We start from the raw sequence: 23008 nt of genomic DNA, 5'->3' as shown, positions 1-23008 counted from the left end.
TTTATTCAGAAGTAACATTATGCACATGAGAAATTAAACAGCCAGGTTAAATAAGCCTTACACGAATAACCAAAAACATTTCAAATCTTCTACAGATCACTTGAAAGACGATTCCAAAATGTATTCCAGAATGAGTTCTTTCTTTCTTTCTAATCTATTTTCTGCTTTTCTTTCTGTTTTCTTCATCACATATGCTCAGTAACTGAACATACAGCAGCTGTTTACCTTGCTTGCTGTATGTAAGCATTCAAAACTATAATAGGATCACCCATGACTTCATCAGATGGAGTACTTTTTGATGGCATATGCTGGTTCACCTTCCCTTTTGCGATGGAGACCTCTGGTTCCCATCCCACAACTTAGAGCTACTTCTGGTGAGACTTTGTTGCAAAGGGGAAAGTGAATTGGCATATGCCACTACTGCGACAACAAAGGGGGCTTTCCGTGTTACACTGCGACAAATGGGGGGAAGCAGAGCAGTGAGTACTTCCTCCTGTCATGGGGGGGGGGGGGAGCAGCTCAATGCAGTGTATGGGGCGATGGGTTCCCCCTGTTCCCTGCTGGGCACTGCCAGATTTGTCACAATACACTGCGATTCTGGCAGCCATTATGATGACGTCCCTAGAGTAAAATGTAAGGAAAAGGTTTAGTGCATCTGATATCAATGCTATTAATAAACAAACAAGCAAACAACAACTTTTAGCTAGACAGAAGATAACTAAAGGGGGTTTGGACTAGGCTCCTGTAAGGGAAAAAGCTTTTTCCCCCCAGTTGCTTGTTAACTTTGGAATGACCACACATTCTCTGATGTTATTATTTCCATGCATGTAAATGTAATATCTAGAAAGTGGCCCTTAGAAAGTCCAACCTTTCTGTTTCCATCATTTCAGGCATTTAGTAAGAACTGATCCAGGAACCATCCTATATATCTAGCTAATTAGATTAAGCATAATTAGAAGTGTATTGTCGAAGGCATTCATGGCCGGAATCACTGGGTTGTTGTAGGTTTTTCAGGTTGTATGGCCATGTTCTAGAACATGGCCACACAGCCTGAAAAACCTACAACAACCCACTAATTAGGACTTCATTTGCTAACAAATCAGGGAAATAAAAAGACCAGAGAACAGAAGTGGAATAAACAAAGGGCAACTTTTTCAAATTGTTACCTTTGGACTGTTTCTTATTGATATGAAATCAACTTGGGGGGGAGGGAGGGGGAGGAAGGGCAAATTTGATATGGGGAGGGCTGAAGTGATCAGTCACCTTTGACCCGAGCCCCCATCCTTCCCTGGGCAAAACACCAAAGCCTCTAAGAGCAATCCCTGATTAACATGGTTGCTCAAATGTCCAGCTCATACACTGGAAGGCTAATCAAAGGGTGTAAGCCCAAAAGCTGGCTGCTTTGGCCTCTTTGAGAAGGCAAAGACCCAGAAATCAGTCTCCAGGACAGGAGACCAAAGTATTCATAGCAACAGAGGAGAGTATGTGGCTGCATATATTACCCAATTAAGCCATGCCCTTTCAACCCATAACTGATCACAAACTCAGCAATTACTTTCTAGATTTCCCTGAATGCCAGCCAATAGATTTACCCTGCTCTCACTGCTTTACAGTCGGATAAATGGGCTTTACTTTACTGTGTTCAAGAACAATGTGACACGAGAAGGTCTGACTACAACTGAGGAAGAAATCCTTCACGGCTTTTAGGACCTCTTCTAGGCTTGCAGCTTTTCAGATTACATATGTTTTACAGATACAGAACCATCCCAAGCTACAAGAAAAAAATCTGTAGGATAAGGACCATAAGGAAGGCTGAGCAATGGAAGATAGGCCCCTTTGAACTGTGGTGCTGGAGGAAAATTCTGAAAATGCCTTGGACTGCAAGAAGAACAAACCAGTCCATGCTCCAGGAAATAAAGCCCAACTGCTCACTGGAGGGAAGGATATTAGAGGCAAAGATGAAGTACATTGGCCACATAATGAGAAGACAGGAAGGCTTAGAGAAGACAATAATGCTGGGGAAAATGGAAGGAAAAAGGAAGAGAGGCCAAACATGGGCAAGATGGATGGATGTCATCCTTGAAGGCCAGATTTTGAATGAGTTGAACACTCCATGGCTTAAATCCTGCTGCCAATCTCAGTTTAATTAGACCCAATGAGTGGGTTTGCATTTCTTCCACCTTCAGCCTTTTCAAATCTCACATTCTTTCTCTCCCAGATATGAAGGCATTTGTACATTTTATTACGTTCTTATTCACAACGAGCTCAAAGAAAATGTTCACCCATGTACGACTTGCAGTTTCTCAAGTTGCTCCTGACATGAAAAAAATCCAGAGCTTGTTGAAGAAACATTGCAGCTAGTTAAATGGGCTACATTTGCCTTTAGAAGCACCAGCAACAAACAGGAATACATTAAAATGTCTCTGTTTTCATTTGCAGTACAATGGAAACTGGTGGAAGAGAGTATTAGAATCATAGAATCATAGAGTTGGAAAAGACCTCATGGGCCATCCAGTCCAACTTCCTGCCAAGAAGCAGGAAAATCCTTCCTTTATTTTCCTGCATGTCCCAAATCTGAAGGGTTGAGGATGGAACACGCCAGATCATATTTGAAGTGGGTTGAAGGATTGCAGAAAGGAGAAACGAAATTCTGTTGCATTAGCACAAGTCTGCTTGGACAACATAGAGTGGAATACGTAGTATATAGCTGGCTAATATATAGCATAATCTGGTCATATTGCCCTCTCAAAAGCAATCAAACCATGCTTATTAATAAAACAGCAGAAGAGGATAAACCAATGATTGTACATGGTAGTGAAAATCCCTGAAATACTAGGATTAAGAGTTAGTATTTTCAAATCAAAGAAGCACACTGAAAACATTTGGCTCAGTCCTACAGTGTGCATCTGAATTTGACTTATTTAGGCCCCAGCATAGTACTTGGATGGAAGACCACCAACCAATACCAGCTGCTGAAGGCTGTATTTCAGAGGAAGGAACTGACAAAACAACCACAGAGTATTTCTTGCCTAAGAAAACCCTAAGAAATTCATGGGGTTGTCAGAAATCGACAGGCAGCCTGAAGGAACAAGGACACACATATATTTATCCCCATTACCAACAAGAGCCTCCTCTTCTCATAGCTGTGGACAGTAAGACAACTTCCACAGCTCATCCAATGATTGGAGCCAGGGAAGAGATGTCCGTCGGAGTTGTCTTGCAGATGATTTCCCCACTTTTGGTTTGTTGGCAATAGCTTCAATAGCAAAGGAAGTGGTGGATTGAATTGGTGCTCTTTATTTATATCAGCTGTCTGTTTAATAAAGTTGAGACTCATTTTATTTGTTTTGTGTCTTCCTTCTGGGGGCTTAGGGGTAATGAGTCATGAAGCTGAGAAATATAAAACTCATGAAAGGAAACACCATGAACAAAACCCGTGCACTTTACATGTAGATGTACGTCGTGAAAAACACATGTTAAGATCTAGCTACATAAGGCCAATTCCCATATGAATATAGATAGCTTGGTTTGTCATCACAAATATTACTTAACTAAACTCCATTGACATGTATATGACATTCAAGATTTTATCGAGGTGAAAAAAATTAAGCCTGTAGTGTTTAATCTGTGATCCCCACATTGAAGTCTCTGTCTGATATTATCAAATGATAGACACATGCACCTGTGAACAGCCTTAAGAGAAAGAACACAAAAGTGGTATAGTCCTACCAAGAGGACAAAACAAGATTTAGCTAAGACAATAAACAGGACAGAGGCTGGATAATGTGCATTGTGGGGTAGATAAAGAAAGCTTTACATGGTAGCACAGAGTTGTGCTCCAGAAATCAACATGGGAGTAGAAGACAGCTTTTTTTTGAGAATGACTCATATGCCAGAAGAGCCAGAAGATTTGGCAGACAAGCTTGTTGGATGTTGCTGTGAGTTATGTTATTACTTTTTGTAGCCATGGTTTTACGGTTTAGTGATTTTATTGAGTTTCTTGTAAGTTTTTTTTTCTTTTTGTTTATTGGTTACCCTGTGTCATTTCTTCCACTCCCACAGGAGCCCCAGTGATGACTGGCAGGGAAGACCTTCAGAAGATATAAATATAAATTATATATGTATGAATTTAATAACTTTCAAAATCACCTTTCAGCACAAGACTATCAAAGAGATGATGAAAGGCAAAACATTTTTATATACACATTGCAGTTATAGTGTAGTAACAATGCAATCATGCTGACATATGAGAATGTGAGTCACAGTTGTATTTGTATGTGTCTTCAAGTCACCTGTCGTCTTATGAATTTTTCATAGGGTTTCCTTAGGCAAGGGATATTCAGAGGTGGCTTTGCCAGTTCCTTCCTCTGAAATATAGCCTACAGCATTTAATATTTGGTGGCAATCTCTTATCCAAGTGCCAGCCAGGGCTGGTCCTGCTTACCATCCAAGATCAGACAGGATCTAGTGCCCTTAGAGTATTTTCTTCCAATTACCTTGGAATAAAAACCTAATGCAACAGTTCACAAATTATAAGTCTTACTGATGTCAAATGAATTATTTTAGAGGTGGGCAGCTATAGCCTTTCAGATGTTTCTGTGCTGCAGTTCCTAGCGTTCCTCTCTATTGGCTGTCAGGAATAAGGAAAGTAGCAGTTCAGCAACATTTGGATGCCTACTGGTGTTCATCACTGTGCTATATTATGGTAACATCAGGGACCTCATCAGACCTGGGGGGGGGGGGAGATAGGGAAAATAATGCTGGGCTCTGCACTTTAACCTTATTTTGTGGCCTCTCGTACTGCCCATCAGATGATGCAGGCTGTGACCCCATAGTGATTGCTCTACCCTTCCATTCCCATTACACGAGAAGGAGGGTGGTGGTGTGTGGCTCATGGGATGACTCAAGTTGCCCCGTAGCCTTCCTCTCCATGCAATAATGTTACTGGGGGTGGGGACATGATTTCTGATAAGGTCATATGGTTATGAAACCTAAACGTAATCCATTAATTTCATGACTCTCCCCAGTTTCAGGCAAACCACAGTTCCAGACAATTTTTGAAAATCAATAGAGAGGGAAGTTCCAAGCCTTGTCCTTCTATTAAGACAAATAGTGTGATGTCCCCAGTCAGTAACTGTTGTTGGAGAATCAGTGGAAGCAGCCTCTATTTGTTCTTCTGGAACTCCGTAGCTGTTCCTTTTTGCTCTATAATTTAGTCAATACTTTCTAAACTAGCTGTCTCAGTTGTACTGTGTCAAAGTAAGACTGGACTGTCAGCTGGCCTACATGCATGATAGGACACCATCCTTTATTTTAGGCAGCAAAGTGTCTTGGGTTGGCCCTGGTTGAGGCTCGTCACCAAATGAAAGAGATCCATGCCTCTATGTCCTTGCAATCTAAACACTGGAACTACTGCATCTCTCCCTCCTTTCCTCCCTTCTTCCCTTCTATTTATGGAAGAAATCTCTCTGTTGCAGATCTTGAACTCCACAAGAGTCAACACACCAGTGATGACTTGCACATTCCCTCATTATTTCTGCTGCTAACAGTTATGTCAAAGTCTGTGTTCAAGAATCAAGGCCTGACTGACTCATCCTGAAGCCATGTACCTCAAAGCAATTGCTAATTTGTCCTCTGGTAACCTGTTGGAAGTTTGATAGAAAGTGTTGCAAAATTAGGATCCAGATCTTAACATGGCTTTGCCACCCACCTTAACAGCCAGTAAAGAAGTTCAAGAGTGTTGGAATTGATGTTTGTCTGACAGTAGATGGTTCTCCTTTCCTAACTGCAGAAGCACCTGAAAACATCTGCTTGTCACACTGTATGACTAAACAATCAGATAACAAAGCCTTTTGCTTCTCCTGTTATTAATTTGAAACAACTCCAGGTCAAACACATTGCTGCTCTTTAATGACTCCTCTTTGGCTTTAATGAAAAGTAACAGTACATCTGATAGATTTCTGCATTAGAAAAGTTCAGTTCAAATAAATGCCAAAAGACTCAGAAGTGAAACCAAAGCATTGTAATTCTACTGCAAGGGCCACCCTGCCCAAATCTATTGATATAGGCTTGCATCTTCAAATGCATTACTCAGATTGAGTAACTCACAACCTGACAGGAAGGCAAGAACAAACCCACTCTGAAGAAATCTTGCTAACCCTAGCTCCCATGATGGGACTGATATTGCTGACTTGAAGGCACATACAGTTGTAGGTTTGACTTTTGCAAATTTGATTATTTACCATTTTGATTAAAATGTTCTTTCTAGAATCTCTAGGTTTTCTAGTGGTCAGTTTCCATACTGTGACATGGAGGACATAACGATTCCTAGTAGAACACCTCTCTAGGAATCTCTGAGCCTTTGAGTGCACATCTATGGGCAACCTCAGCCAGAAGTTGACCATAAAGTCATACTGCAGAAGCTAGAGATTCCTACAGAGATAAAGTAAAAAATGTTTTTTTTAAAATCAGTTTTCATTTTTTCACTGAGTCATTTGTCCTTTAACCCCAGCAAATGTGTTGACTATAGTGACAGCAACAAAGTCAATTCCTGGGTTCTTGTGACCTCTGAGGATGCCTGCCATAGATGCAGGCAAAATGTCAGGAGAGAATGCTTCTGAAACATGGCCATACAGCCTGAAAACTCACAACAACCCAGTGATTCTGGCCATGAAAGCCCCCAACAATACAATGTTAATTCTTTTCATGAAAAAGCAATGCTTCTCTTCTTGAGAGCCTTCCTCTTAGCTTAAATTATGATAAAAAAGTCATGGGTAATACATATGCAGATCTTGACAAAGCAGACTCTCATGTCTCTAAAATGCTGACCAGTTCAGCCTTATGACCAAAGCCAATTATCCTTCCATCTGCATGGACGCCTTAAGGATGGAGATGTGTTTCAGCTGCCAATCTGTTGGCGCCTCCCAACTCTAAGATTCCATGATTCTATGAATTGTTATAAAGGGAACTGCTGCTATTTATGAGGATGCATTCTAATGTTCAGACCTGTAGTCTGAGTTGCACAATCCAGGCAAACCACTACCAGTTGAATCTGCTGACTATGTACAAACTAACCCCTGGGATAGGCAGAACAAAATATTTGCTGTAAGAGTCCTTTTCACTGAACTTTTACCTAGCTGAGTTAATGGACTATTAAGTGGAGTTTTCTCCCTGTGGTTGTGGTTGTGGAGCAGGCATGGGATAGTTCAATCATTTATTTATTTATTTATTTATTTATTATTTAAACTTATATGCCGCCACTCCCCTGGGGCTCAGAGCGGCTTACAAGACTAGCTAAAATCTAACAAAATTTAAAAGCAATTTAAAACAATTTAAAAACAACACTATCAAACATTAAAAGCCTGTCGAAACAGGTATGTCTTACATGCCCTGCGGAAAGCTGGTAAGTCCCGCAAGGCACGGACTTCAGGTGGCAGAGTATTCCAGAGTGATGGTGCCACTGCTGTGAAGGCTTTGCGTCTGGTTGCTGTTAGCCGCAAGGTCTTGACACTGGGGACTTCCAAGAGATCTTGGTCCTCAGAATGGAGGGATCTCTGGGGTTGGTAGGGGGTGATGCGGTCCCTCAGATACATCGGCCCCAGACCATGCAAGGCCTTAAAGGTTAGTACCATCACTTTGAAAGTGATCCGGTGCTCAATTGGTAACCAATGCAGCTGTAGTAAGATTGGTGTTATGTGGCATCTCATCGGAATTCCCGCAAGAAGCCGAGCAGCTGCATTTTGTACCAACTCACTAAAAATGAGCAATATCACCAGGACTTCTGCCTACACATTTAATTATACTGTATTATACTTCAAAACCAAAACCATTCTTTGCTTGGAAGTTGATTATATTAATTGCAAAAGGGTTGATTTCCAAGTAAGTAGATTATTCTCTGGAGTTTTGGAGAAAGTGGAGAAAAGAAAACAATATAATAGAAAAGGATATTCCATTCTTATTTCCTTTTCTTTCTTTTTAAATAGAACCTAATGCTAGAATAAGTTGCATGCACAGCATTAAGTGTAAAGCATAATACCTGACAAACCAGCAAAATTCCTGACTGTGTCAGTCACTGTAGCACCACATATATTCATTTTATTCCACTGGGAGAAGCCTGCTTTGAGAGAGAAATCAGAAGGATAAGGCATCTAGGTGGAAAACATCCAATCCATGAAAAAACAACAACAGTGTTTCATTAACTGGCTATTGTGTGATCCAGAAAAACCTGCATGTGTGGTTGGCATCAATCCTCTGAAGATGTAAGCCACAGATACAGGAGAAATGTCAGGAGAAAATGCTGCTAGAACACGGCCATACAGCCTGGAAACCACACGTCATCCCAGTAAAATAAAATCATTTTAGTGGAAATGTAAGTGTAAGTTAAATTTGTTTTTATTTGTTTTTAATTCCTGCATTTCAACATTATTATCAAGTAAATACACAGTTCATGGTTTGGTATAGTATGGAGTATAGCATTAGTTCGGCCTATTTTTAATGTTTATTTCTCAAGCAACTAGAAACTGCATTTATCTGGCATCTAACAATCCTTTTGGCTGCCAGTTAACTGACAGTTGGTTTAATATAGCTATGATTCCACTTCAACTTCTTGAATCCTATAGATTCGAGATCAGCAGATTGGGGAGAGGTACCGTAATTAAAGAGCTCTTGTACCTCACCAAACTACAGATCCCAGGTTTTCATACAATGCTGCATATAAAACATGTTAGATTCAAACACCAAGGTGGATTTTGGAACTGTAACTATATCGTGTGAAAGGATTCCTGCATTTCTTTATCCCACTTGATAATCTTTTTCAAGGGAAAGCTAGGTGAAGAGTGAAGTGCGGCTCCATGTTATGGGACCCTTGTTTTCAATGTTAAAGAATAGCTTAACCCCCTGGGGCCACCTCATATATAATTAAGCTAAGAGGCAACACTTGTCCCAGTCCCAGAGAATGAATAATGAGCATAAATGTTATTAATTGCTTTTAAAAAATCAGCAACATCAAAAGCAACAAGTTACTTCCAAATGCAGGAGGGGGAGCATTAGAACCACATTCACGGAGAAGGGTGAAACTCTTCCTCCTTTCTCCCTGAGGCCTCCTAGCTACTTTCTCCTCTGCCGTGGCAGCTCTTTACCTTTTCTAAAATATGCATATTAATTTGATTCAAGCAATTAATCACATATGTAGCTTGGTTGTAGTTTTTGCAGGGACAAGATCAGGAAGATTTTAGACAAGGTGAGTTTTTTTTTAAAAAAAGCAGAAAGAATCAAATGCATAGTATATTTCCCATCGTTTATTTAATGTACCTCAATCCTATCTTTCGGTGATATTCAAATATAGTTGGCTGTTTTGCAGGGCAAGATGTAACTTGTGGTTTGAAAACTAAATAAAGATCTATCTACTAAATATATTCAGATAAGCTCCAAGGGTTAAGGAAAAGCTGGAAACTAACATGCTCCATGAATTATGTAATTAAATTTAAACATTCATAGCTTTTATGCAACTGTCTTTAGACAAATTCCTTACTTTTTCCTGATGAGATCTTAACATGTAAGGTTTCAGCTTTTTTGATTCAATGGGAAGTGAGAACACAAGAAGAAGAGCTTTAATTCCCTCCTCCCACAAATTCTTGGGAGGCGAATGTCCCATTGATGCTTCCTCCTGACTGCAGTGTAGAGAGGAGCATTCAACCTTGTTTGCCTCTGATCTGCAGCCCCAAAGACATAACTTCCAACATTTCACAGATGACAACCTGGACAAGTAACATCAGAATGTGGTCAGAGAATGTTATTAAGGAGGGAGAGCATGCAAGCTAGGAGTGGCAACTGCAGTTTGCTTTTGCCTGAACCTATTGGGAAGAGCAAGAATCTCCTCCTCTCATCTCCCACCTGCTGAATTGTGTACAAGCGACTTGTGAACTTTGAACTCGGGCTGGATCTACACTGCCAAATAATCCAATTTCTAAACCCAGATTTGAACTGGATAATATGAGTCTACACAGCCAGTGCAAAGCAGATAATATGGATTCAGAAACTGAATTATGTGGCAGTGTAGATGGGGCCACAGTTTGTAGCAGTGAGCCCTCCCCACTGTGATTTATTTTCTGTATTTAAATTATTGTGATTTTATATTGTTGATGTGTTTTTTATATTGTTTCTTGTATTTAATTTTATTTTTTTATATTTTACTGTGTTGTATGTTGTTTATTTGCACTGCTGTATTGCTGGGCTTGGCCTCATGTAAGCCGCCCCAAGTCCCCTTGGGGAGATGGTGGTGGGGTATAAATAAATTATTATTATTATTATTATTATTATTATTATTATTATTAGCAACTGAATTAAGTGAAAGATAAAGGGGAAAAGCAGGAGGAGGGGAGAAAAACATTTTAAAAACAGCTGAAAAAGTGGGATGATAAACCATTACATGATACTGTCCCCATCAAATTGGGACTTTTGGGAGATGATCCATTGAGAAACCCTCATGTGCATATATCATTCAGTTTTTTAAAAAAATTCCTGTGTGGTAGTTACTTGCTGTGATTTCAAATATTGTCTATCCTGAACGTGGAGTAGCCTGGATAGTATTGTCTTTATACATTCCTAATTCATGTATCTGAGAAATGCTAACATTCTCTGTTACATATATTTTACTTTCTAAGACTGACCGTGCTTTTAACTTACTGCTTCATCAGATGGGCAAAATTGCCCATCCTGTGACACTTCGACTTCACTTGAGGCACAGAGCACACTGACTTCCATCACATGATATCAATCTACTATCAGTGAGGTTCCATGCCTCAGGTGAACTCAAAGCATCATAAGAGGTTGCACCAACAACACAGGAGGATTCCCATGTTGCATAGGAAAGAACAGGGAAATCAGGGTGATAATGCTTCCCCCCATGGGATGAGGTGTCACAGGGAGCTGGGTTCCCCATATCCCCCTCACCGGATTCATCACGAGCCATTGTAAATCCCCTTGCTATTGCCGGATCAGGGACCTCCATATGATGAGGTCCATAGTTCCTTTCAGTGATGCTGCCAATCTATATAAATAAAAATGTAATATTCGTTTGTGAGATTAACATAACTCAAAAATTACTGGACGAATTGCCGCCAAATTTGGCCACTAAACACCCACTAACCCAAGGAGTGACCATCACTAAAAAATTGAGTTTGTCATTTGGGAGTTGTAGTTGCTGGGATTTATAGTTAACCTACAATCAAAGAGCATTCTGAACTCCACCAAAGATGGAATTGAACCAAACGTGGCACACAGGACTCCTATGACCAACAGAAAATACTAGAAGGGTTTGGTGGGCATTGACATTGAGTTTGGGAGTTAGTACACCTACATCCAGAGAGCACTGTGGACTCAAGCAATGATGGATCTGGATCAAACATGGCATGAATATTCCATATGCCCAACTAGGAACACAGATGGAGCTTGGGGAAATAGACATTGACATTTGGGAATTGTAGTTACTGGGATTTATAGTTCACCTACAATCAAAGAGCATTCTGAAACCCATGAATGAAAAATTGGGGCAAACTTCCCATACAGATCCCCTATGACCAATAGAAAACACTTAAGGCCATCCAGTCCAACTCCCTTCACCAAGGCAAGAAAATGTAATTAAATACTGTTTACCCACAAGCATAAAGAAATTACATATATTAGAAACCAACACTTCCTCATTACTTTATTTTCCAGATCACCAGACTGGGCCACAGCAACATGTGGCAGGAGACGGCTAGGGCTTACTAAAATGTTAGCTCAGTGGGTCTTGCACAACCATAGCCAGGGTGTAACACTATTGTACCTTTAACACTACCTATTTGTAGCACTTTATTACTCCTTTAACTGTTGCACCTACATTATTATTTTATTGATTGTTGTTTTATCATAGTTTTATCTATTTTGTTCTCCTGATTGAAGGATTTTAATGTTTGTATTCTGTATGTAAGCTGCCTTGGGTCTGCATTACATGGAATCCTGGGATTTATAGTTTGAGGGACCCCAGAACTTTCTGGCAAATAATGGTAAATCTTTTAAACAAAACAAACAAAATAAAATAAAACAAACAAAAACAGGAACTCTACAAAGTCCAGGATTCTATTGGGTATTCTATGGCAATTATATCAATGTGGTATCAGCAGGTTTGAACTATGTTGTGTGACAGAAACAAATGAGTAAGCAGACTTGAAAATGCAGAGGTGCAACCCACTGGAGAGGGTAGCAGGGGTAAACATTGACCTCAGCCCATTTTGCAAATGCTCGCATCTTTTTTTAGGGGTTGCAAAGAAGAAGTCCTGAAGCACCTCTGAGTCTGTGAACCAAGACTGTTCTATGCACGTGAATGCCCAGGGTGTTTCTGGAAACAAGTGTTCTGGCGCTAGGACTGCCACCTACAGAGTTAGATCTCATGTTCTTATGACTGTGGGAACCTTCCTTACTTGGATACTCCTGTAGGATAAATGCCGGGTGATTTTTATTAATTTGGTACACATGTTTCTGTTCTCCTGAAAAGCCCTGTAGCCCATCACCCTCAACTTTCTCAAGAAGATTGGAGTCTTTTCCAGAACACTCTAAGCTTCATGAATAAGGAGGAATCAGTTGCTTCCTTCTCCTGTCCTTCAACCAGTGGAAACACTGTCCAGAATCGTTCCATCCATGGTAGAATAACAATAGGAAATACGCTAGGTTCAGTTTGCATGTTTGCGCATCTGGGAAAGACTCTTTCTTTCTATATAGGCAATATTGAGCCAGATGGAGCAGTGGTCTAACTAGCTCTAAAACAGTCCTGTGTAATTCCACCCAACTTTAAACTGTATGGGCATTTGAGGAGAGGGGAAATTTGTTCATTTTGCTTCTTCTGGCACCCAGAATGATCACGCCATAAGATTCAGATATAAAGACTTTTGTGAACCTTATCTTCAAAAACAAAATCAGCTTCTTTTGCTTTGTACTGGACACAGCTCAAATATTCCCAGTTCAAATATCCTAGGATTCAAAGACAGAATTTTCAAGGATTAAGCAAGCAAAGCCCTGAGCTTGGATAGCTGATTTTATCCGTTTCAGATTTTTTCTCACATTTAGATACGTTAAATCTCAAATTCTTTGAATGTGAAAAAAATAGCAGATTGTTATAATTTCTCATCAATAGATACTGTAACTGAAATAAAATTCCTACCCCTGTATGATCAACAATATGATACAATATTAGCTCAAACAGCTAGAAAGAAAAGAAAATGCTACAAAAAAATGCCTCTGTGCCATCATGGCATATATGCTTCTCTTTTCCCACTGGTTCTATTAAATAACTAAATATGACCACTGTAAGAGTATTTGGGCAAGTCTAAGCCTAAGGAACAGGTTTTTACAGATAATACATTTGGACAAGAGTGAACACTGCTCGGAGGAGGTAAAAAGCCCCTTCTCTTATTTTTGACTGTTTATAAATTATGAGCAAAATCTGGTTTCCGAGCATAGAAATCCCCTTTTGCTTGCAGGTGGACTGGGAGCAAGCTGAGTGGATGGCAATTGCATTCCTGTCCCTGAGAATGCCTCTCCCATCCAAGTTCTCTTCCTCCAAGGGCCCCCTCCTTCCCCTCCCCGCTCATCTCCCACACTATTGACTATGAACACCTAAGCACTGCCAAAGCGCTCTCACATTGTCACAGGGCTGGCAAGTTGCTCTTGCCATACTTTGTGTGATCCCACAGTGTGGCATGTCTTCAGGATTTGGGGAGATTTGGGATGTGAAATTCATTTTCATTGCTTTAATTCACTAATCTGAGACTAAAAGGGTGTATTGGACATGCTGTGCTAGAAGCAATTGTGAATTTGTCCCCCAGGAGAATTCAGCTGTATGCGAACTGGGTTCTTGCCAGTAAAAGTTTGGATACAAGGAAATAGAAAAAGGCAATTCTTCTCTCTGCTCCCCTTCCAGACTGAAGGATTAATATCAATCTGGTTTATGCGGCAAACCAGTGAGCACCATACATAATACTATTTTGTAATCGAAACTGCCTAAGAAGGCAAATACGAAGCGCCAGTCCTCCTCCCGCCCCTAGCCTGACTTTGGGAGTCTGATTCAGGAGACTGTGTGTTATGTGAACTGGACATTATGTGAGAGACATACAATTAAATACAATGCAAGTACTATACTATTACTTGAGTTCATCATAATTCTCCCCTCTCCCAATAAGATGAACTTGGAAAGAAACCTTTGACTCCCCCATCTTGGGAGATTCAGAATGTACAATTTTCCATTCCCCAAAAGATTCCTGAACATCAGTTAACTCCGCAGAAGTTTGTAGCTATTGAGTTCAATGTAAAATTTCAGAATTAGACACGTAAGAGGAACTGAGGAAGAAATAACCCATGTAAAATGGGATGCATGCCTACCAACCATCTCCCTATGCTGCTCTTAAACCTCAGAGGACATTGGAAAGTAGTTTGCAGATAGTACATGTACAGCTTAGCATCTTTCAGAAATGTGTTAAGTGCACAGAGTATCTGCTTGGGTTTGATTCCATTTAACATTAAAGGAGAGTGGATAATTATAGATCTGATAAGAAAATAGGTTTTGAGAGTGATTCCCATTACCTGGAAAGAACACTTGACAACTACAAAACACATACACAATTGTTTCCAAGTACTGGAGGACATGCATCACACTGTGGATCACTGTAGCAAATAATATACTGTTTAATGTGTTGTTGAAGGCTTTCATGACCGGAATCACTGAATTGCTGTGAGTTTTCCAGGCTGTATGGCCATGTTCCAGAAGCATTCTCTCCTGATGTTTCACCCATGTCTCAAACAGACAAGAGTTCTTTCTCCCACCCAGGACATTCCACAGATATATAAGCCCCACTTGCTGTGTTTCCAACAAACCTCACAATTTCTGAGACTGCCTGCCATAGATATGGGTGAAACATCAGGAGAGAATGCTTCTGGAATATGGCCATACAGCCCAGAAAACTCACAGCAACCCAATATACTGTTGTCTCCTTTGCACTTAACAGTATTTGCTACAGAAAACACTAGTGCAAAACTGAGCTCACATCAGTCTGTATTCCATCACCTGGTTCCTGTTTGATCTTCAGCTAGTTGCTTATATCACTCATGTTCACATCTTAATTATGGTAGAAATAGTCATGACTGGGATGGATCCAGAATTAGATAGAAAAGAGCCATCATAATTTCTTCCATTTATATCAAATATATTCTAAGTGAAACAAAATCTGATTGCAATCTATTGTCTTCAGAATATGCCACCCTCTCCCACATCCTCATTTAAAAGCCCATTACTGTATGTAGGAATATTTGGAAATTCATGCATCCAAAGATGAGAAATTAGTGGCTACTGAGTTGATGGTTATAATAACCCCTCAATGAAGCATGAATGTCACAGAAATTTCGCCCCTCCCCTAGTTTTCTCTGAACCTGACAATTGTCTCTTCTACAAGGATGAAAATATGCCACAGTATTTGTAACCAATAATTAAGGCAAAAGTGAAGTGACTCGAGACCTGTACAGCCCAGCCCTTGAAACTAATTCACAAAATTGTAGTCTATACACATATATTTCTTACACTCCAGTACAAAATGGATTACTTACTTACTTAGCAGTACATTCCATCCAATTTAATTCAAAAGGACGTATTTCCACCCAAGGGTTTCAAACTGGGGTGTGAGCTACTTTGCTGAGAAAGAGATCAGAATCAAAATTCTACTATGTATTTAGTAGAAGAACTAATTAATTGATGTCATGAGGGGATTATTCAACAAAATATAACATGCCCGAGCATCCGTTCTGAAAATGGATGATATGTATATAAATGAGGATGCAATGGTGCCTCCTTTGATGAAGAAAATAATGTTAAATGGCCTATAATTAACTTGACTCATTACAACCAAATGTTCGGTTGTTTTACTTGTATGCTGCTTTTGGTTTTGCCATGACTTTTCAAAGCTTGATAAAACTAAAGAGAAACTCCACGTGTTTGCAAAAAAATATGATTTCATCAATTTATAAAATGCAATAATCAAACAGTTATGGAATAATCAAAAGGAAGTTCTTATGTTGTTTGATATTTCTGCAAAGATTTTCAAAAGCATTATTTGGAATGTGGCAATGCCATATCTTTGAATATTTAATTGAATTTCACTGAAATATCTTTGAGTTTGATTATAAAGTCAAGATTATTTTAAATTGTTGATTTTATTTTTAATAATCATGGTTTGCAGAAAGGTATTATGGATTTCATATGCATATCAGTATATTTTAGAATTTGTAAAGTCAGTCAGATTTAAGAACATTGCAATGAAATCATATTAAGAGGAAATAATCTTACATTATTACATCTTACATTATTAGATATTACAGTTAGGATTAAATTCTTATTTAGAATATTAAATAAAGCTCTATTCTTAAATAATCAAGCTATGCACCTCCTGATACTAAGTAGTAGTAGTTGGAAATTTTATTGATTAGCCCTTAGGTCATATCACAATACCAAACCCAACAAAAAGGCTTGATAAAACTTAATGACACTTTATATAGTAAGTTAAGTAAAATACATATAACAATACAGTAAATAGATATGATAAAACTGAGTATATACATCATGTTTCCATCTCACCCGTACGATTTACCCCAATCAGCCCCAAATATGTGGTTCTCAGACATATTGCTTTGCTAAAAAGCAGAGCTATTTTATATGTTATTTTTGGATCTTGGCCACACATAAAATATGTTGTTCTGATGTGGGATTCCCAATAAATGATACTAAGTAGTAAATGTCCATCTCTCCCTTTCCTCTTCCTTCCTTCCTTTTTTTTTTTTTTTTAAAAAAAAACTTATATTAATTTGAAGAAGAAAAAAAATCCATTGACTGAAGTGGGTACACATACTACAAAGGAATACATTTTGGACTACAGTTACAAAAGTCCCCGTCAAGAAACCTTTTAAGTGCATTCAAGATTCGAAGTTACATTTTGTGGAATCTAACACTGTTCAAGGGTAAATAAACCCCAGGAATATTTAAGTCACTCCATTGGAGTATCAATGTAATTGAATAATTAAAAATGCAATAGGCTCATGAAAGAAAAACAATGAGATGTACGCATGATCTGCTCTTGGCAAGAATAAAGTAAAAATGAAAAAAAAAGTTTTTCTTTTTCTATATCTTTTAGGAAGGGAACACATGCCCCTCTCCATAGCCTATTCTTTTAAAAGTGACTCACTCAAATCTTTTGTTGAAGAATATCAAAGAAAGAAATATCTGCCTCAATCAATGTAGTCACATAAATTCTGGACAAAAACAAAACACAAGAAATGGGAGGAAAGTGAGCTAAAATGATGTTACATAATTGCGTGAATGAATGCAGCTCAAAATGTTACTTTTGTCTTGTTTCTCCTGCAGAATAAATGCCTGAGTGACTTCAAAAAGCAGAGGAAGTGTTAATCTGCATCTCTTCCCCCTTTCTTCTCCTTAACTGTTTAGGATATATCAGAGTGTGTGTCGGTACAGCATTTTAAAAGTCACTTTCGCTGTAAGAGTTTATCACAGTATGTGCACACATCTGCGCCCACACACAAATACCAGCTATCTATCCAGATCAAGCAAACATCCAATAAAATATGTACTGTGCAATGCAAAAATGGTTTCAAAGATCTGAAGACAACCCTGATGACAGTCTGTATTACTGTTCAGTTCACCAAGGCACATCTGCAAAACAGACGAGAGACGTATCTGTAAATCTTCTCTAGCATGCGAAAGGTAAACGGTTTTCATTTACTTGAAATAATGTGTGAAAACATATCGGCATTTTTAGAAAAAGTTACCTGTGATGGATTCTGCAGATAGTCTATGTTTATCCGTAATTCATCAGTATACATCATTTACTTTTCTCATTTGCCTTAAATAAACTGATACTGTATCTTGGATCACGAGAAAGGGATAACCACAGCATTCTGAGGCAGTGCTATGAAGATACATGCCTCAAAATAAAATATACATAATACTGCTTGACTATTTTCTAGTGGTCATTATTTGTACATATACATGCATATGGACTAATGCAGGTTCTTTAATTCTCTTAACTTGCTCTATTTTTTCTTATTGATATTTGTATTACAATTTGTAATTGTAACTGAGATTTAGAAATGGAAGATTTTAGGACATGTGGAGTTATTTTGGACTATTTTTTTTTAAAAAAAAGATTAAATCCATATTTGGCCTCCAGTGCATTGCTCTTCACTATATGCTCTTGGCCTCTCTTAAAAATTAAAGAAGTTACCTTCAAGGACGCTGTGTGCCACAATCCCTTGCTGGACTCAGAAACAAGTCCGGCAATCTAAAAATCATCAGTTATAGGCTGATTTACAGCTTTCCTACTCTACAATGTGGAAGGAGAATGTACCAAGAATAACATTAATATATCATATATCATGAGAAGAAATAATGGTGGTCTAAAGTGTGCCCCCAAAGCATTCACTCCACCTAAGGAAACTCAAGGGCATGTACTGCTGAGAGAAAACTAATAAGGGTCAACTCTCATTAATATATTTAAGAGGTTAACTGTGCTATGAGTTATGAAGGATGACATTCAAGTAGTGATCCTTTCTTTTTCTCCTGCAGCTCATTTGCAAATTCTCTCATTGTATTGTTTTTCTCCTCCCAATTTACATTCAAATATTGTTTGAACATACCTTTTCTTGTAGTGTCACCAATTTGACAAATAAGATACAAGTGTATCACGCTGCTTCAGACTTTCTTTCATTAAAGCATCTCAATGAAGAATGGAAACATGTAAGTAATCATTGGAAATGGCCTTAGCAGTGGCTCTAAAAGATCAACTGAAAAAAGATCTGGCAGAAGAGTAAACGGAAAAGTAAGATGTCGGGATTATTTTAAGACAGATGCTTTTTGAAACTGGAAGAAGGATACCTCGCACAGACCCCAATTCCAGCCAGTCCCTCACACAGGAGGTATTTTATCTTCACAACATCTGGACCTGTCAAAGAGGCGCAGTTGTACACCTTCCCAGATGCAGACACCCTATACATAAAAATGCACTAACAAATCATACCATAAAGAGAAATGGTACGACACAAATGTGAGATGTCCAAGAAAAAAGACTCTAGGAGTAATGGAAATGTGTGTGTGTGTGCCTTCAGGGAAAGAAATGCCCCCCAAATTCCTAGGCCATTTTAGAAATTTTGGAGAGCCTAATAAAGTTTGTATCTTCCTTCCAGATTTTTCTGTAGATGATGACTGACGAGATACTTTCTTCAGAGCGAAATATTTCTTGCCCTACATCAGGGTGATGGTTTGTTGGGTTTCCTTTCCTTTCCTCTTATTTTTACATGTTCTTGGAGTTGTGAGCAGAAGGAGAATGTTTTTATTTATAACTGAAGGCGGCTTTACATTATGTTATGTAACACAAATTGGTCACCTTCTTAACAGACTCCTCAATGCCACTATGAAAATAAAATTATTGATAATGTCCAGTTTTTAACATTCATTATTGTTGATCCTTATCAGCTCTTCAGAAGAGGATAGAGGTTGATTAGTAATCTTTTTTCTCAATATACACCATAACTCTTATCCTATGTCCATTATGTATTTACAAAGAGCAAAGTCCTAATCAAAAGACTGGAAAATGTATCCCTAATATACCACTTAGAACTTTGGAATGTATCTCTGACAGATCTAGACAATTGCTATTAAATGTTTCGGCATAAGGTTTATAGATTTCTCGAAGTACATTAAACATGATACAATTGTTGCTTGCTTCCTGAAAAAGAGCCTGTCTGTACAGTCCTAGACAAAGGAGAGCCGTGAGCCAGCCTTTGTGGGCTCGGTTCTCCAACCCTCATAACCCCCCCACCCAGCAAACCACGGCTGCACTTTGGTGCACCCATTGCCTCCTGACTAGAGCATGTTCTCTATCCTTACACCTGACTTAAAATTAATTTCTGACAAACTACGTGCCACTCCATGGAACTTGAGCAATTTTGTATGCCAAGTTATATTGAATGAGATGATGGGGCTGTAAAACTGGGAGAGGGATTAGCTATGGGTCAAATGTTTAGCCATTTGGATTTTCCATGAGCTAACCTGAATTTTTGACACCTCTCTTTAGGCTAAATCTCAGGCAAAGTGACTTACAAATTATTCTTCCAGGATAGTTTATTTTATCTTCTCCCTACCCCTCCTTTTTGCCTTTGAAAGTTTACCCTAGTGTACATGAGGAACTGCACTGCTCCACCACCCTGTGGTAATTTTATGCCATGACATACATTCAGTCTCAAAAGGCCTACTTCTTGAAAGACTTTGCCTTTTAATAAGTGCTTTGTAGCTGCTTCTAAACATTTAGAGAGAAAAATGTTTTTCTTTCATTTGTTATAGGTAATATGCAGACATAGACTTAGTGAATGAATGAAAATCTGTCACAAAGTGGAGGAATGCTATTAAATACTTTGAATTGCTTAAACTCATTAAAATACATTTGAGACTCTCTCAGCTTTTTCCCCTTGCATAAGATTTCTTTTATTATACTTTGTAAACCAGATGTTGAACTTGCTTAGAAAGGCAGCTTTAAAAACAAGCCACAAAATGCAAGATAGAAGTTGTATAGTCCATTGAAAGGGTACCTTGGAAAACAAAAAGTAACTCCTCAACTTGTTTCAATCCCACCCCAAAGCTCATGCATAAAGTTATTGATGTTTTCTCACTGCAAGCATGTTTTTTTTACAACTTTCCCACTTGTTATATATAGCAGATGGTGTTCAAACAAATCAAGAAGGAGAAGAGAAGAAGTTCCAGAAGTGGAGGGGTGGGGGTCGGGATGAAGACGGTGGAGAAACTCAAATATTTCTTCAGATGATAAGATGAACTGCAGATGGTGAAGGACAGGAGAAAAACAGACCACAAAAACGCAGGGGCTTTGACAAGTCTACTTGTTGGCAAGATCGGACCATTGTAAGAGCTGTCGCTGCATGATTTATGAAGGTTATCCTCTGTGTGAAAGGGTGCTGAAGGAAGTGCATTTCTGTCCAAGCAAACTTGGTTGACTTTGCTTGTGTCGATTGGAAATTTTTGAGGATGTTCATCAAAGTGCCCCACCCATCTGTCTGTTGTCCATCTTGTGCCTTAAGCTTTTCCAGGAGGAAGAAAGATATTCAAGTAGCATCAATCTTTCAAAGTTGGGACCCCCATATTGTCATGCTTTTGCCTTTCGCCCACCTGGTTCTGAGCAGGGCTGGTAGAAGGCTGTCTTTGTCTGACACCTGCAGTCCAATGAATCCTAAATGAAGCATGACAAAGTCACTTGGAAACACACACATATACACATGTTGCCTGTTAAACAGCTTGAAGTCATACACAAAGCAGAGGGTTCAAAAGTACTAGGTTACAGGGAAGAAGGAAAAAGCCCAACCTATAACAGTACACTTAAAAATAAATTTCAAGAATATACTTGATAATGCTGCCAGAAACCTATAATTAGCAACATTTATCTGAAGAAAGTTGCACCCTGATGTGTAAAGTGTTCTGTATTATTATTTTTTTTAAAAAAAAGCATCTACCAAGAAGCAGATTTTTAGGACAGGTTGAAACTTGACTGTAAATATTTACTCTGCACTGACGCTTTGGTATACAAGGTTACAGCCTGAAAGAAAATATTTCTTTCAAATGCATGGACTTTCCCATTTGTAACTTATTCAGACAGCTTGGCTCCTTCATTCAAACAACAGCTGATACCATCTAGAAACACACACATAGGATCACAGATGGAAGAGCAGTTGTAATAATGCTTCTATCAAAAGATTGACTCTGTAGTCAGTTTGGTGAGCTTTATAAGGAGCACAGATTGCCATCGTCACATGGCACTACCAATAGGGTGTTGCAAATAAAATATGCTACTCTGAGTGTTTAGGGAAGAATATTGACTACTATTCTTATTTATTTATTTATTTATTTATTTGGAGCCCTGATTTCTTGGTACAGAAAATAGATTCAAATACCTCAAATAAACACATGCATAAGTACATATCACGTTCAATCAAGGGGTGTGTGCTATCAGTATCTATGTGGTTGTCACCATGTGCGTGAGAGGGACAGAAAAGTTCACAAGGCGTAAATGCCGTGCTCTTCAAAATATCAAACACTAAATTGTAAAATAAGCTCTTTTCAAAGATTACTTAGATGTACCTTATAATAACCAAAAGTATAGCCCTTACTGAGCAATAAATTATACATAGTATGAGACTGGGTGCGTGCATGGAAGAATGTGCACACATGCAGGCACATGAATATCCTCCCAACTGATGGACTTCAGGCGTCCTCCTGGGCAGTGGCGGATTGGGTCTAAAAATATTGGTTGCCAGAAGACAAAGGGGGGCCACCCATAACTATAAGGCTATCATTTAATTTAATTTAAATATAAGGCTATCATTTAATTTTTATAAGAAATAGTAAAGATCTGAGCCTATATAGCAAACTTCTCAGCCTCAAATAACCCTAATTGGAATTATTTTTTAGAGTTATTTATTGTAGTCTTACACATAAAATCTTCAAAAATGATTTATTAAATTTTAAAATTAAATTAGTACTAGAGCATAAATTTTAGTTTCATATAGTAATAATATTGGACTTCTGTTATATAGGGGGCCATTTGCCATTAGACAAGTTGACACCCTGGCCACTCCACCACTGCTGCTGGGCACTGGCTGGCTGCCCTTGGACACCTAGAAAAGCATTAGCTGCTAACTACCTTGTTTGGTGTCCATGTGTGAACACTTTTTCCTCTTCCCTCAGTGAATTAAGAAAGTGGGATGAGACAGACCCCCATTCCACAACCCTGAAGGCAGTCAATGTCCAATCAATATTCACACATGACAGGGTTGGACTGGATGGCCCTTGCGTTCTCTTCCCACTCTATGATTTTATGAAGCGGAGCTGCACTCAGGAGCCTCCAGGTGCCCTTGC

The 23008-nt window shown here is 38.8% G+C and overlaps 2 long non-coding RNA genes across 2 annotated transcripts; one reads left to right on the top strand and one right to left on the bottom strand.

Annotated features, from left to right (window-relative positions):
- Positions 1-553: 553 nt before the first annotated feature.
- Positions 554-18889, bottom strand: LOC132761932 (uncharacterized). Its single transcript, XR_009630023.2, has 3 exons — positions 18727-18889; positions 8036-8116; positions 554-621 (listed from the first exon to the last, which is right to left on the bottom strand). It is a non-coding gene; the product is annotated as an uncharacterized lncRNA (long non-coding RNA).
- LOC137095946 (uncharacterized) lies at positions 18733-21586 on the top strand. Its single transcript, XR_010909093.1, has 2 exons — positions 18733-18826; positions 20802-21586. It is a non-coding gene; the product is annotated as an uncharacterized lncRNA (long non-coding RNA).
- Positions 21587-23008: the final 1422 nt, after the last annotated feature.

This window comes from Anolis sagrei, chromosome 1 (assembly GCF_037176765.1).
Source record: "Anolis sagrei isolate rAnoSag1 chromosome 1, rAnoSag1.mat, whole genome shotgun sequence".
Classification (NCBI taxonomy): Eukaryota; Metazoa; Chordata; class Lepidosauria; order Squamata; family Dactyloidae; genus Anolis; species Anolis sagrei.
Note: the sequence above shows the minus strand (reverse complement) of the source record. Positions and strands in the feature narration are given on the sequence as shown.